The sequence below is a fragment of the Microtus ochrogaster genome, linkage group LG5 (assembly GCF_000317375.1).
Source record: "Microtus ochrogaster isolate Prairie Vole_2 linkage group LG5, MicOch1.0, whole genome shotgun sequence".
Classification (NCBI taxonomy): domain Eukaryota; kingdom Metazoa; phylum Chordata; class Mammalia; order Rodentia; family Cricetidae; genus Microtus; species Microtus ochrogaster.
The window spans coordinates 40,208,284-40,211,001 of record NC_022031.1 but is presented as its reverse complement, the minus strand read 5'-3'; the positions used below and the strand labels follow the sequence as shown (position 1 = coordinate 40,211,001).

The window sequence follows — 2,718 nt, the reverse complement described above, 5'->3', positions numbered from 1 at the left end:
TCCCTCTGCTGGCTTCCGGTGGCCTCTGCTGGCTTCCGGTGGCCTCTGCAAGCACACGGTGCACATACACTCAGGGGCATACTCATACACATAAAAATAAAACATCTTCTTTGCTGTTGTTAAAAAAAATCCACAACACTTTGTGTTTCTCTAAGGAGCAATCTTGCCTCCCTCGGCTCAGGAACTTTCTCACACTGACTTCCCCTGCCCCTTTTCCATATAGCTACTCTCATCACCTCTCCCAGCCCCAGGTTTTAAACCAGGGCTCTTTTCACGTTACTTCAGATAATTTTAATTACATATGGACTTAAATAGCGGTTCATATTTACCGTCTCCAGCATAGAATGGATTTCAGAACAGGGGCCATCACAGCTTTGTTGGGTTTTTTTTTGTTTGTTTTGTTTGTTTTTTTTTGTTTGTTTGTTTTTGTTGTTTTGTTTTTCGAGACAGGGTTTCTCTGTAGCTTTGGAGCCTGTCCTGGAACTCCCTTTGTAGACCAGGCTGGCCTCGAACTCACAGAGATCCGGCTGCCTCTGCCTCCCTAGTGCTGGGATTAAAGGCGTGCGCCACCACCGCCCGGCAATCCATCACAGTTTTGTTATCCTGGGTCCGTACCTAGTAGCTGGAGCTACAGCGACTACACATCACTTACATACATCGTGCTTTGTTCCCAGGGTGAACCCAGGTCCTGTGTGCTCATCCGCACAGAGCCAATGGGGCTGTTAGGCTACTGGTGCAGGGAAGGATCCGCGTTGACCCTGGGATCCTCCTGCAGTTCTCGCCCACGGATGCTATTCCTGCCCCTTCCGAGGCCACGCTCGCCCTTCGCGGAGACCCGCTAACTCCACCTTCCCTCCAGTCTCCCGGCCCCGCGCTCCCAGTCGAGCTCCGCCCCCGCATCACGTGACAGCCGTCGGGGGCGGGGCTCGCGGAGAAGTCGGTCCTCCTGGCGGCGCGCCGCAGTCCTCGGGCAGCCCTGCGGCTTCCAGGGCGTCGCGGCCGGGGGCGCGCAGCGCCGCTCCCTGAGGTAAGAGCGCGGTCTCCTCGACGCGCCCCGGAGGCCTCCCGGGAGCCCGCTGGTGCTCCTGGCCACCGGCCGCTCGGCCCTGCCGCGGGCCAAGCCTCTGGATGGGCTGCGGGGACCCGGCCTGGGGCCGTGGGGGGGGGGGCTTGGCCGCCGGAGCTCCGGGAGAGCCTTGCCTTGCCCCGCCACCCCCACCCCGGGGACCGCCCGCGGTCGCCTCCAGCCCCAGGGCTTTCCGAGAGTGCGAGAGAATGAATTGTACTTTGTGGATGGCAGCCTTCACCTGAGATGCAGGAGCGAGTGTGCAGTCTGGCACCCAGTGGGTCTGGCTTTATAAAGCAAGTCATGGAGACTCGGTTTCTAAACTCTATAAAGGAAGAGGGGTAACCCCTGCCCGGCCTCCCTCCTGCACCCAAGGACTGATGGCAAAGCCATTTGGTGAGCCAGAACTCCGGAGTTGGTTTTAGTCCCACCACCCACTAGCCAGACAACCTTAAGCCACGTCGATGGCGCTTCTGTTAAAAGTAGAGAGAGATGAGTACTCCGGCCAGAGGCTGCTGTGAGGATTAAGCGTGAAGCGAGATGAGCGCAGTGCGGGCCCGAGGGCTCCTTAGAGAGTGCTCTCAGCATGGGCATTATTAAAATAGACTAAAATAGCCGGCTAGAGAGACTCCAAAAGAGACGTCTTTCTTGCAGTAAGCACAGCGTCCACTGTGTGTGTATGTGTATCTGAGCCCAAGAACAGTGTTGTTGGTTTTTTTGACTGTAGAACCCTCGCCCCTTTCCCAGGCCCCCTTTGCCTTCTGTTTCCCATTGGCATGTGAACCTGTTGTTCCTACAGAATGAGTCAGGATGGGAACGCTAATTTACTAGAGCAGATGGGTATCAGATTCCCTCTGAGGGAAGAGAAAACTGCCAGGCATGTGCTACCACCAAAAAAAGCACAGTAGAGTGATTGACTGTCTCCTGGAAGATGCCTAGGAACCCATGTAATCCGCTGTCTCCTGCACGTAAAGAGACTGCGCCCAGAACGAGGCCAGCACTTTGATTCTGCTCAGACTTCAATGCTGTTGGCACTGGGTAGTAGGAAGAAGGCTTGTGCTTTCCCGTGTTCGTTTATTCCGGCTGCCTGTTTGTACATCTACAAGGAGCTGGATGGAGAGAAAGCTATGAACCAGACAATGGTGTTTGCCCCCGTGACGTTGTTTCCATAGCTGACTATGTCAGTTTGAGGTTATATAAAAGTCTCTTTTGTGCACGTGTGTGTATGTATGTGCACACATGTGTGTCCCTCTGCTGGGTCTCAGTATGTTTTAGGATAACAGGGAGTTCGCCTCATTGCAGCTGGCCCCAGGGGACTGGCACACAAGAGAGGTTTGAATTGTCTCAGGAACCTTGTCGGGTCTCCAGCCCCGGTGGAAGCCTGCTGAGATTTAGAGACTGAGAAAATGGTACTCTGTTGAAGCTGTTAGGAATGGATTTCCTCTGGCCTAGAACGCCTGCATCTCTTTGTTTCTCTGGGTTCTGGCCTCTTATTGCTATCGAAAGAGAGCAGCCTTCACCATAGTGCCTTCGTTTGGTTTCCATGGTTATCAGGGGAATTACATTTTCATGATAGCGCCAGCGGCCAACCACCAGTCACTCAGTCGCCAAGTCCTGCTTTCTGGTTTCGTTTTTCAGTGGTAGTGCAGACC

At 54.4% G+C, this 2,718-nt stretch overlaps 1 protein-coding gene across 2 annotated transcripts in view; it reads left to right on the top strand.

Moving 5' to 3' along the window:
- Positions 1-933: 933 nt before the first annotated feature.
- Fbxo10 (F-box protein 10) overlaps positions 934-2,718 on the top strand; it is a 63,040-nt gene continuing 61,255 nt past the window's right edge. Inside the window, exon 1 of one of the 2 annotated variants that reach the window (XM_005362121.3) lies at positions 934-1,027. The gene's annotated coding sequence lies outside the window, so the exon portion shown is untranslated. Of the gene's footprint in view, positions 1,028-1,393; positions 1,463-2,718 lie in introns of those variants that run through there. The other variant, XM_026786669.1, reaches the window with a different exon arrangement.